The sequence below is a fragment of the Heterodontus francisci genome, chromosome 29 (assembly GCF_036365525.1).
Source record: "Heterodontus francisci isolate sHetFra1 chromosome 29, sHetFra1.hap1, whole genome shotgun sequence".
In the NCBI taxonomy this organism is placed as follows: Eukaryota; Metazoa; Chordata; class Chondrichthyes; order Heterodontiformes; family Heterodontidae; genus Heterodontus; species Heterodontus francisci.
Genome location: NC_090399.1, coordinates 55455637 through 55469025, shown reverse-complemented (window position 1 = coordinate 55469025; position 13389 = coordinate 55455637). Strand labels below are relative to the sequence as shown.

The following is a 13389-nucleotide window of genomic DNA, read 5'->3' as shown; positions in this document are numbered from 1 at the left end:
CTCTCGGCTTACGCCGATGACATGCTCCTCGCGGTCACAAATCCCGTTGACTTGCGGAAGATTCGCGACTGCCAGCAGACCTTTTCTGCTGCGTCCTCCGCGAGGATCAATTGGGAGAAATGTTCCGGACTCCTGGTGGGTCAGTGGCAGGTGGACTCCCTGCCGGAGGAGATAACACCTTTTGCGTGGAGCACCACGCACCTCCTCTATCTGGGAGTCCACCTAAGCCCCACTGAGGAATCCTGGCTGGCAAACTGGCAAGAGTTGGAGGCGAAAGTCACCACTGGGCTGGGGCACTGGACAGAACTGCTCCGAGTGCTTTCCTACAGGGGCCGAGCACTGGTCATAAACCAACTGGTGGCCTCGATGCTGTGGTACCGGTTGGTCACTTTGGCCCCGCCCCCTGCATTCGCCAGCAAGATCCAGAAGAAACTCGTCGATTTCTTCTGGGACAAGAGGAAACACTGGGTCTCTGCCGCGGTCCTGAGTCTCCCAATCGAGGAGGGCGGCCAGTCGCTGGTGTGCATCCGAACCCAGGCTGCGACTCTCCACCTTTGGACCTGCAGAGATACCCGCACATTGAGCGTCCTCCCAGTTGGTGGGCGACGTATTTTTTCCGCCAGTGTCACTGCCTTCAAGACGACACGTAGCTCCCGGCGGAGACCATTAGCTGTGCCTCTCTGAGGGAGTTGCCTGTCTTTTACTGGGATCAATTCAGAGTCTGGAACATGGTCGCCTCCAGTCAGGGCGCTCCCCCACCGGTGGAGGAGAGCGCCTCGGCTGTCCGGGTGGCCGACTCCAGGGATGGACCGGCGGGCGGAGGAGTAGCCGAAGCCCCCGGGACACCCCTGACTACGGGTTGCGAGGGGGCTCGGGAGAGTGGAGCACTCCCGGCCGACCTGACCCCTGCTCCGCCAGAACTGCTCATCGGACCCAGGCCCCGAAACCCTCCTCGGGTGCCAACCCCGCACAACCCGAACTGCCTCTCGGAAATGCCCTCTGTGTCATTCCAATCGGCGCAGTGGGGTGTCCTGTACGGGCTGCTCCTGCACACACTCCACTTCCTCGCCCTCGACAGCCGGCCGAAGATGCCTCGGCCATCTGGCGGGGAGGGGAAACCCTGATGGAGGTCTCTCTACGTGGGAGTCCTCCCCCTTTACATCGGGGACCTGGGGTGGAGGGTGCTGCACAGGGCAGTCCTGAGCAATAGACTTTTAAGTAGGTTCACGGACTCCCAGGCCACCTGTACTTTCTGCGGCCTGGACGAGTCCGTGCTCCACGTATATATGGTGTGTGTGAGGTTGCAGCCCCTCTATGAGTATTTGAAGGGGGTGCTCCTCAAGTTCTGGCTGCAATTCAGTCCCATGCTCCTGATCTTTGGGCACCCGTTACGGAGGGACATGGGCTGGGAGGAGGATCTCCTCGTCGGTCTGCTCCTGTGCCTGGTCAAAAGGTGGCAATTCACAGGTCCAGGCTGCGGGCCATCAGGGGGTCCATTCTCCCTGATTTCCTGCCCCTCTTCCACAGTTACATTCACGCCCAGGTGTCCCTGGAGAAGGAGCATGCGATGCCCGCCGGTACGCTTGAGGCCTTCCGCGACCGGTGGGCACCGCAGGGACAGGAGTGCGGAATCGACGTCGAGAAAGGCATTTTAATTTGAGTTTTTTGTTTATTTATTTGATTTTAATAAATTTATTTTTAAAAATATGTATGTAAAGGGGCCTGAGGAGTAAAGGCCCTCTCGACATAAACTATATAAAAGGGGCCTGGGGTATAAAGACCACATTTAAAAAAAAAAAAATTTAAAATGGGGTTAGATCCAGAGTAAAGCTCCCTTTAAATAAACAGGTTAGATACAGATTAAAGTTCTCTCTTCACTGTCTGATCACACATTACCAGAGCAGGTACAATACGGGTTAGATACAGAGTAAAGCTCCCTCTACATTTCCACATCAACCAGTCCAGGGAGCAAATAGGCCCTGGAGTTCACTTCAGTTATCATTTTCAAAACTATGGTCAATAGTGTCTGGATCACTGAAACCCAAGGCTGCTGGTTCCTCACACACTGAGCCCTCACATTTCCTCACTTTACAGCTGGGTCTAGATTACGAGGCCCCGAGGCTGCTGGTTCCTCACACACTGAGCCCTCACATTTACACACTCTTCAGCTGGGTCTAGATTACTAGGCCCCGAGGCTGCTGGTTCCTCACACACTAAGCCCTCACATTTACTCACTCTTCAGCTGGGTCTAGATTACTAGGCCCCGAGGCTGCTGGTTCCTCACACACTGAGCCCTCACATTTACTCACTCTTCAGCTGGGTCTAGATTACTCGGCCCCGAGGCTGCTGGTTCCTCACACACTGAGCCCTCACATTTACACACTCTTCAGCTGGATCGAGATTACTAGGCCCCGAGGCTGCTGGTTCCTCACATACTGAGCCCTCACATTTACTCACTCTTCGGCTGGGCCTAGATTACTTGGCCCCGAGGCTGCTGGTTCCTCACACACTGAGCCCTCACATTTACTCACTCTTCGGCTGGGTCTAGATTACTCGGCCCCGAGGCTGCTGGTTCCTCACACACTGAGCCCTCACATTTACTCACTCTTCAGCTGGGTCTAGATTACTAGGCCCCGAGGCAGCTGGTTCCTCACACACTGAGCCCTCACATTTACACACTCTTCAGCTGGGTCTAGATTACTAGGCCCCGAGGCTGCTGGTTCCTCACACACTGAGCCGTCACATTTTCGTTCTCCTCAGCTTTGTCTGGATCACTGAAAGCTGAGGCTGCTGGTTCACTCAGATCATGGTCCAGGCTCAATGTGAAGACGTTGGCCTTGGCAGTGAGTGAACTCTCCAGCGACCAATACATGGCTGCTGGAAGCTGTAAGACATTCTGCGACTTTCCAGAAGAGCTCACATTAAGCTGAGAAGGAAATGTAAAGACACTGTAAAGGGATATAGACAGGTTCAGTGAGCAGACAGGGACATGGCAGATGGAATATAATGTGAGGAAGTGTGAAGTTATCCACTTTGGTCGGAAGAATACAAAAACAAGATGTTTAAATGGTTTGAGATTTTGAAATGTTATTATTCAGTAGGTCCTGGATGTCCTTGCACAAGGATCACAGAAAGTTTGTGTGCAAACAAAGCAAGCAATTAGGGAGGAATGTTCAATGTTAACCTTTATAATAACGGAATTGGAGTATCAGAGTAATTGCATTTACAATAACCTGGGATCTTGGTGTGACAACACCTGGAGTACTGCATGTGATTTTGGTCTCCTTACCTCAGGGAGGATAGACTTGTCTTAGAGGGAGTGCAACAAAGATTCACTGGTCTGATTCGTGGATCGAGAAAATATCTTCTGAAGAGAGATTAAGTCGATGAGGAAAATGTTCCCGGAATTTAGAAGGATGAGAGATGATCTAATTGAAGCAGATCAATTCCTTAACGGGCTTTACATGGTAGATGCTGGGAGGATTTTTCATCTGGCTACACCGAGGTGTCACAGTCTCCGAATTAGGGGTCGACCATTTTGGACTGAGAGGAGGAGAGATATCTTCACTAAAAGGGTTGTGAGTCTTTGGAATTCTGTATCCCTGAGGGCTGTGGATGTTCAGGTGCTGAGTGTATTCAAGACAGAGATTGATAGATTTTGTGCACTGATGAACTTCAGGAACATGGGGATTGTGTGGGAAGGTGGAGTTGATGTATATGATCAGCTCGGAACATAGGAGCGGGAGTAGACCATTCAGCCCATCCAGCCTGTTCTGACATTCAATTAGATCACAGTGAATCATCTACCTCAATACCACTTGCCTGAGTTATCCCAATATTCTTTGATGTCATGAGCATCCACATATCTTTCGATTTCTGTCTTGAGCATGCACAATGATTGAGCTTCCACAGAACTCTCGGGTAGAGAGTTCCAAAGATTCACAGACCTCTGAGTGAAGAAGTTCTAAGTTTTAAATGGTCTACTCCTTATTCAGAGACTATGTCCCATGGTTCTAGACTCACCAGCCATGGGGAACATCCTATCTACATTAACCCTGTCACGTCCTGGAAGAATTTTGGAAGATTAAATGAGATCATCTCTCATTCTTCTGGACTCTAGAGAATACAAGCCCAGTTTTCTCAATCTTTCCTCATAAGACAATCCCACCATCCCAGCTCTGATCTTATTGAATGGCAGAGCAGGATGACAAATGGTAGAAGTGTCAGTGGGGGAGCAATTCGAGGATAGTGACCATAACTCTAAGATTTAATGTAGTTACGGAAAAGGACAAAGGTGGACCAGAAATAAAGATACTGAATTGGGGGAAGGCTGATTTCAATATGATAAAACAGGATCTGGCCAAAGTGGACTGGGAGCAGCTACTTGCAGGAAAGTCTACATCAGACAAGTGGGAGTCATTCAAAGAGAAAATAGTGAGAGTTCAGGGCCAACATGTTCCCGTAAAGGTGAAAGGTAGGACCAACAAGTCCAGGGAACCCTCAATGACAAGGGATATAGAGGATTGGATAAGGAAAAAAAAAGGAGACATACAGCAGATTCAGAGGGCTGAAAATGGTGGAGATCTGAGAGGAGTATAGAAAGTGTAGGGGTGTACTTAAAAAAGTAATTAGGAGAGCAAAGAGGGGGCATGAAAAAACACTGACGGGCAAGATAAAGGGAAGTCCCAAGGTATTTTATAGGTATATTAGGGGCAAGAGGATAAGCAGGGAAAGAGTAGGGCCCAGTCGGGACCAAAGCGGCAATCTGTGTGTGGAGCTGGATGACGTAGTGAGATTTTAAATAATTACTTTTCATCTGTGTTCACGATGGAAAAGGACAATGTTGGTATCGAGATCAGGGAGGGGGATTGTGATATACTTGAAAAAAATAGCATTGAAAGGGAGGAGGTATTAACGGTTTTAGTGGGCTTAAAAGTGGATAAATCCCAAGCCCAGATGAGATGTATCCCAGGCTGCTATGTGAGGCAAGGGAGGAGATTGCAGGGGCTCTGACACAAATTTTCAAATCTTCTCTGGCCACAGGAAAGGTGCCAGAGGACTGGAGGACAGCAAATGTGGTACCATTATTCAAGAAGGGTAGTAGGGATAAACCAGGTAATTACAGGCCAGTGAGTCTAACATCAGTGGTAGGGAAACTATTGGAAAAACTTCTGAGGGATAGGATTAATCTCCACTTGGAGAGGCAGGGAATAATCAAGAATAGTCAGGATGGCTTTGTCAGGAGGCGATCATGTCTCATAAATGTGATTGAATTTTTTGAGGAGGTGACTAGGTGTGTAGATGAAGGTAAAGCTGTTGATGTTCTCTACATGGCATTCAGTAAGGCTTTTGATAAGGTCCCGCATGGGAGATTGGTCAAGAAGGTAAGAGCCCATGGGATCCAGGGCAATTTGGATCCAAAATTGGCTTCGTGGCAGAAGGCAAAGGGTGATGGTCGAGGGTTGTTTTTGCGATTCGAAGCCTGTGACTAGTGATGTACCACAGGGATCGGTGCTGTTTGTCATGTACATTAATGATTTAGACGTGAATATAGGAGGTATGATCAGTAAGTTAGCAGATGGCACGAAAATTGGTGGTGTCGTAAATAGTGAGGAGGAAAGCCTTAGATTACAGGACGCTATTGATGGGCTGGTAAGATGGGCAGAGCAGTGGCAAAAGGAATTTAATTTTGAGAAGTGTGAGGTGATGCATTTTGGGAGGACTAACAAGGCAAGGGAATATATAATGGATGGTAGGAACCTAGGAAGGACAAAGGGTCAGAGGGTCCTTGGTGTACTTGTCCATAGATCACTGAAGGCAGCAGCAGAGGTAGATAGGGTGGTTAGGAAGGCACATGGGATTCTTGTCTTTATTAGTCGAGGCATGGAATATAAGAGTAGGGAGGTTATGATGGAGCTGTATAAAATGCAAGTTAGGCCACAGCTGGAGTACTGTGTACAGTTCTGGTCACCACACTATTGGAAGGATGTGATTGAACTGGAGAGGATGCAGAGGAGATTCACCAGGATGTTGCCTTGGCTGGAGCATTTCAGCTATGAAGAGAGACTGGATAGGCTAGGGTTGATTTCCTTAGAGCAGAGAAGGCTGAGGGTAGGGTGGGGGGCTGATTGAGGTATACAAAATTATGAGGGGCACAGATAGGGTAGATAGGAAGAAACTTTTTCCCTTAGTGGAGGTGTCAATAACCATGGGGCATAGATTTAAGATAAGGGGCAGGAGGTTTAGAGGGGATTTGAGGAAAATCTTTTTCACCAAGAGGATGTTTGGAATTTGGAACACACTGCCTGAAGGGGTGACAGAGACAGGAACCCTCACAAAAGTTAAGTATTTAGATGAGCAATTGAAACGTGAGAGCATGTAAGGCTTTGGGCCAAGTGCTGGGAAATGGGATTCGAATAGATAGGTGCTTGATGGCCGGCACAGATACGATGGGCAAATATACAGAAGTATTTCCTTTCATTTCTGCAGAATTGACTGGATATGGAGAATTGAATGATTTATGTCAATGTGACAGTATCCCAGTGAAATGGAGAGTCAGAATGTTTTTGCTAACTGAAACCTCAGTAACTGTTGAGGAGAGCTCGGTGCTAGTGTAACTGTTTTATTGCTCACATTGCTCGGATGTTATTGTTGTCACGGTGCACACCCTCTCCCACAACCCACCCCGTCCGAGGATCACAGAAACCTGACAGTGGGCCCTGGACTAACTAGTCCACTTCTTCCTGAAGTGAAATTCAGCTGCCGTCTCCCCCTGCTGCTGCTCAGCATTTCACACTTCTTCTCCTCATTGACATAAATACAGGAAGTGCACTGTTGAAAGCATCACTTTTCATTGACAACAATGCAGGGACTCACAGCTGCAAACATGGACACAGAGACAGGTGACAAGCTATCACAGACACCACTGATAATAGACACAGATACAGGGGACTCACTGCTGCAAGCACCACTGTTAATAGACACAGATACAGGGGACTCACTGCTGCAAACACCACTGATAATAGACACAGATACAGGGGACTCACTGCTGCAAACACCACTGATAATAGACACAGATCCAGGGGATTCACTGCTGCAAACACCACTGATAATAGACACAGATACAGGGGATTCACTGCTGCAAACACCACTGATAATAGACACAGATACAGGGGACTTGCTGCTGTGAGTCACGCCACTGTTCACAGGCGCTGGTAAAGGGAACATATTCCAGGAAACATCACTGTTTACAGACACTGGTAGATGGGACATATTCCTCAAAACATCACTGTTCATACATAGCAGGACAGGAGACTGCTGGAAACATCACTGCTCAGAAATACAATTCCTGAGGACTCACGACCAGAAAGGCTATTGTTCAGAGACACAAGCCGAGGAGTCTTACTGCAGGAAACACCACTGTTTATAGACTCAAGTGCAGAGGATCACAACTGGAAAAGCTGCTGTTCATAGACACATGTTCAGAAGTGTCATTGTTCTAACCTCAATACTGAGTGTCCAAAAATTCACAGAGCTGATTCTGAAAGATAGGCTGTTTCCGAAATCCAGAGAGAACAAGTCCAAACAGCAAATTCCCTTCACTATGATGATCTGTTTATTTTTCTGCAAGTAATTCACAGACATTTGCCCTTCATCTCCTGATTTTATTAGACATCAATCGGGGAGAGGCTTATTCTACTTTCACATGCCCCTAGTATTTCCCACATGTTCTGATGCAGATTCTTTATTTACCCGGACATTTTTCAACCAGCCTATGCCTCAGTGCTGCGTCTTTTATCTTCATGGGTTCATGACTAGGATTTAATCCAGTGAAATGCCTACCCCTATTACCATCTGGATATTGCCTTTGTCACTGATTTCTACATTGAAAATACAGCCTGTGTCAGATATTGCCCAGCATTATATCTGGAGCAGAGTGAGGCAGAGGTGGAATCCATTCAGTTCAGACATGAGACACAAATAACATTGGAATGGGATATGAGATGCAATTCAGATTCAGTGCTGGGAATTCCTGTGTTATTTTCTATGTTTCAATAATTTAAATATTATTCTCACTGGAGATGTTATGCCATTCATCAGCTCCTCTCTGAATTTAGTCTGGGTCACTGCATAAGTACACGTGTTTGTGCAGCAGCTTAAAAGCAGGAGCATGTAGCTGGTATAGTCTGCGATAGTCATCGGGTCATTGAAATCTGTTAAATAATAATGGTTTGTAATTTGTATTAATAGAAAATATATCACATACGTCATCCATAGTAGTATGAAGTTTCCGGATATAGCGAACAGTAAAATGATAGATTTCCTTCTGCTCTCCATCTCCGGATCATTATGATCCATTTCATTCTTTCTGCCTCTCAGCCTCCTGCGGACTCGATTGGCCGCCAAAATGTGTCCAATGGTCAGAGCATTGAGCAGTAATATCAGGAATGTTGGGAGCAGTGGGGTGAGACAGCGGTCAATCCAGCTAAATGCTCTCCATGCAGTTAATGTGTAATACTGCAGCTTTTGATAACAGCCCCAGGGTCTGTTGTCGATTGTAATGTAGGGTTCAAATATAAAGTACCAGGGAATGTTTTTTAAACAGAACAGCAGACACACAGTTCCTATAACTACAGCTGCTGTTTTCTCGGTGCAATATTTAGTCCTCAGTTTCTGGTAACAAATAGTAACAAAACGATCAAAAGTGAAAGCGACTGTTAACCAGACAGAAATATCAGTGGCTGCACGAAGCAGGACGATGTTGAAAGAGCACACAGGGGTGAGTAACAGGAAGGTATTCGGGAAATAATAATCATTAATCCGAAAAAATATCACGTCAGTGATAACGACCAGTAGATCCGCCCCCGACATGGCGACCAGGTAGTGAGTGATACATCTGGAGAGACCGCACTTTCCCCGGGACAGGATCACAATTGTCATCACGTTAGCTGTAAAAGAGAACATAGAACATAGAACAGTACAGCACAGGACAGGCCCTTCGGCCCACGATGTTGTGCCGATCCTTTAACCAACTCTAAGATCAAACTAACTACATATCCTTCATTCTACTATCATCCATGTACCTATCCAAGAGTTGCTTAAATGTCCCTAATGTATCTGCTTCTACTACCACCGCTGGCAGCGCATTCCACGCACCCACCACTCTCTGTGTAAAGAACCTACCTCTGACATCTCCCCGAAACCTTCCTCCAATCACCTTAAAATTATGCCCCCTGGTGATAGCCCTTTCCGCCCTGGGAAAAAGTCTCTGGCTATCCACTCTATCTATGCCTCTCATCATCTTGTACACCTCTATCAAGTCACCTCTCATCCTTCTTCGCTCCAATGAGAAAAGCCCTAGCTCCCTCAACCTTTCTTCATAAGACATGCCCTCCAGTCCAGGCAGCATCCTGGTAAATCTCCTCTGCATCCTCTCTAAAGCTTCCACATCCTTCCGATACTGAGGCGACCAGAACTGAACACAATACTCCAAATGTGGTCTAATCAGGGCTTTATAGAGCTGCAGCATAACCTCGCGGCTCTTAAACTCAATCCCCCTCTTAATGAAAGCCAACACACCATACGCCTTCTTAACAACCCTATCAACTTGGGTGGCAACTTTGAGGGATCTATGGACGTGGACCCCACGTCTGTGGGCGGCACAGTGGCGCAGTGGTTAGCACCGCAACCTCACAGCTCCAGCGACCCGGGTTCAATTCTGGGTACTGCCTGTGTGGAGTTTGCAAGTTCTCCCTGTGTCTGCGTGGGTTTCCTCCCACAGCCAAATGACTTGCAGGTTGATAGGTAAATTGGCCATTATAAATTGCCCCTAGTATAGGTAGGTGGTAGGGGTATATAGGGACAGGTGAGGATGTGGTAGGAATTTGGGATTAGTGTAGGATTAGTATAAATGGGTGGTTAATGGACGGCACAGACTCGGTGGGCCGAAGGGCCTGTTTCAGTGCTGTATCTCTAAATCTAAATCTAAAACAAAATCTAAGATCCCTCTGTTCCTCCACACTGCCAAGAATCCTGTCTTTAAGCCTGTATTCTGCATTCAAATTCGACCTTCCAAAATGAATCACTTCACACTTTTCCAGGTTGAACTCCATCTGCCACTTCTCAGCCCAGCTCTGCATCCTGTCAATGTCCCGTTGCAACCTACAACAGCCCTCCACACTATCCACAACTCCAGCAACCTTTGTGTCATCGGCAAGCTTACTAACCCAGCCTTCCACATCCTCATCCAAGTCATTTATAAAAATCACAAAAAGCAGAAGTCCCAGAACAGATCCCTGCAGAACACCACTGGTCACCTAGCTTCAGGCTGAATACTTTCCATCTACTACCACCCTCTGTCTTCTATGGACCAGCCAATTCTGTATCCAGACAGCCAAATTTCCCTGTATCCCATGCCTCCTTACTTTCTGAATGAGCCTTCCATGGGGAACCTTATCAAACGCCTTGCTAAAATCCATATACACCACATCCACTGCTCTTCCTTAATCAATGTGTTTTGTCACATCCTCAAAGAATTCAATAAGGCTTGTGAAGCATGACCTGCCCCTCACAAAGCCATGCTGACTATCTCTAATCAAACTATGCTTTTCCAAATAATCATAAATCCTGTCTCTCAGAATCCTCTCCAATAATTTGCCCACCGCCGACGTAAGACTGACTGGTCTGTAATTCCCAGGGTTATCCCTATTCCCTTTCTTGAACAAGGGAATAACATTTGCCACCCTCCAATCATCTGGTACGACTCCAGTGGCCAAATGAATTTGGCCGAACCATCAGCCTCAAGAAAACGAACATCATGGGGCAGGACGTCAGAAATGCTCCATCCATCAATATTGGCGACCACGCTCTGGAAGTGGTTCAAGAGTTCACCTACCTAGGCTCAACTATCACCAGTAACCTGTCTCTATATGCAGAAATCAACAAGCGCATGGGTAAGGCTTCCACTGCTATGTCCAGACTGGCCAAGAGAGTGTGGGAAAATGGCGCACTGACACGGAACACAAAAGTCCGAGTGTATCAGGCCTGTGTCCTCAGTACCTTGCTCTACGGCAGCGAGGCCTGGACAACGTATGCCAGCCAAGAGCGACGTCTCAATTCATTCCATCTTCGCTGCCTTCGGAGAATACTTGGCATCAGGTGGCAGGACTATATCTCCAACACAGAAGTCCTTGAGGCGGCCAACACCCCCAGCTTATACACACTACTGAGTCAGCGGCGCTTGAGATGGCTTGGCCATGTGAGCCGCATGGAAGATGGCAGGATCCCCAAAGACACATTGTACAGCGAGCTCGCCACTGGTATCAGACCCACCGGCCGTCCATGTCTCCGCTATAAAGACGTCTGCAAACGCGACATGAAATCCTGTGACATTGATCACAAGTCGTGGGAGTCAGTTGCCAGCATTCGCCAGAGCTGGCGGGCAGCCATAAAGACAGGGCTAAATTGTGGCGAGTCGAAGAGACTTAGTAGTTGGCAGGAAAAAAGACAGAGGCGCAAGGGGAGAGCCAACTGTGCAACAGCCCCGACAAACAAATTTCTCTGCAGCACCTGTGGAAGAGCCTGTCACTCCAGAATTGGCCTTTATAGCCACTCCAGGCGCTGCTTCACAAACCACTGACCACCTCCAGGCGCGTATCCATTGTCTCTCGAGATAAGGAGGCCCAAAAGAAAAAAGAAAGAAAGAACTCCAGTGGACAGTGAAGACGCAAAGATCATCGCCAAAGGCGCGGCAATCTCTTCCCTCGCTTCCCGTAATAACCTTGGGTATATCCCAAACGAACAGAAATAGGGAATCACCCACCTGGTTAAAACAAAATAGTCTGATGGTATTTGATGTGAAATATACTTTACTGCAGGAACTGGGGATGGGAACTGAACTCTTTACAGCTGCTAGAATTGTGTAATTGATTGAATTTTACTATCAAATTGCCATGTGATGTATAGAGTTTGGAGTGAATACATTTAAATCTTTTAGAAAAGACCATAGACTGATCAAATACATACTTTTGAAATTCCAGTTGAGCTGCTTTTGTTCCATTACAAACTCTATCTAAAGTGCGGTGGAAACACAGCAGAGCTCTGGGTAAATGTCCGGTCATTTAACTATACGAGTAAATGAACAGCGAGGTAATGAAATATAAATAATTGTCAGAAGTAGCAGCTCAGTGAAGGAAACACAAATAAACCAATAAAAAGAAAACACAAGGAAACTAACTGAAAATAAGTAATACATTATCAATTATAAATTGGGAGATAAATGGTCGATGGGAGCAATGAGAAATAAAAAGGCTCAAAACGTATTCAATGCTAAATGGAGAACAGCAAGAATGAGATCAAACGGCAGGGTTTAGTTCCTGAGTAGGAGAGGGGAGTAGATACCTGGTGAGGCAACTGGCTCAGAGTCGTTAGGTTCTATTCTTAGACTAGTTGTAATGACTAAAGACAGGTGAAGAAAACAGCTGGTAAACAACATATTAGATAAATAATTGGTAAGATTGAACTCGGTCACTTAGCACCAAATTAACAATACAGATGGTGACACGATTTTCCCTCTCTGTAAATCCCAGACACTCCCATCAGCGACCTGAACAGTGCAAAACCATCTGGACAAAATCCAACAATGGCTACAAGGTGGGGAAGCTGAGAGTTGAGCAGCAACAAACAACAATACTTTACCTGTGGATCCCAGGAACAAAGGAACTTTCGAAAGCAGACGATCGAGGAAGGACAACAATCCCGTCCTCGCTGTCCTCACCTCTGATATTGCAGGAAAATTCAGAGGCAGATGACGGTGACTATCTCGACATCCCTGCAAAGATCAGTTCAAGTGAAAACAGAGCTTACATAGCAAGCTAGGTACCGACCGAGAGTCAGCTTCAGGGAGAATGACTAAGAAGGAGTTCCATCTGAACTGGATGAATCACTCTGTCATATTAAACAGGTACATCAGTTAAATGGAGAATCCCTCTCCCTGGTGTGAAAGACTGTTCTGAAAGCTATTCCAGAGGATCAGGACAATATATATAACTGAGCTCCAGAACAAACAATCAACAATGTAAGAGATACTTTGAATAGTTTGACTCGGATACATTTGATGTGCAGGATAGTGTGAAATATAACAGTTGGTCAATTTGCTATGTGTAAAGAGTGTCATTGATTAATTTGTATAGAAAGAGGTTAAACCGGAGAGTGAGATTGAGAGAGAGTACAACATAGTCCAGAGTCATCCCTGTACTGAATATACATCCTGAGCAGTATAGGGCAGCTGGTGCAGAAATAATTAACTGTATTCCTCTAGAAAGGAAGTTGATAGTAAACTCTTAGATGCAAATTATATCGCATGCATTTCGGAGTGTATAAACTTAATCT

General features: G+C 46.6%; 1 long non-coding RNA gene across 1 annotated transcript; it reads left to right on the top strand.

Annotated features, from left to right (window-relative positions):
• The first annotated feature begins 8682 nt into the window (after positions 1-8682).
• Positions 8683-13152, top strand: LOC137346039 (uncharacterized). The gene is made up of 2 exons (XR_010968637.1): positions 8683-8779; positions 12588-13152. It is a non-coding gene; the product is annotated as an uncharacterized lncRNA (long non-coding RNA).
• The last annotated feature ends 237 nt before the right edge of the window (positions 13153-13389 follow it).